Genomic DNA, 202 nt, shown 5'->3' on the forward strand with positions numbered 1-202 from the left:
TCCTTTTCCGTTTGTTCCTGAAGGGGTTTAACCACAAACCCTAAACCCTAAACCCTAAACCCTAAACCCGAAAACCCTAAACCCTAAACCCTAAACCCTAAACCCTAAACCCCCTAAACCCCTTATACCCCGTTTCAGCATTTGTTTATCGACTGTGTTCGTCTTCTCACTACCCCATATCCCCCCAAACCCCAATCTCTAA

This window comes from Eimeria mitis, genomic scaffold (assembly GCF_000499745.2).
Source record: "Eimeria mitis Houghton genomic scaffold, Emh_scaff2060, whole genome shotgun sequence".
In the NCBI taxonomy this organism is placed as follows: Eukaryota; Apicomplexa; class Conoidasida; order Eucoccidiorida; family Eimeriidae; genus Eimeria; species Eimeria mitis.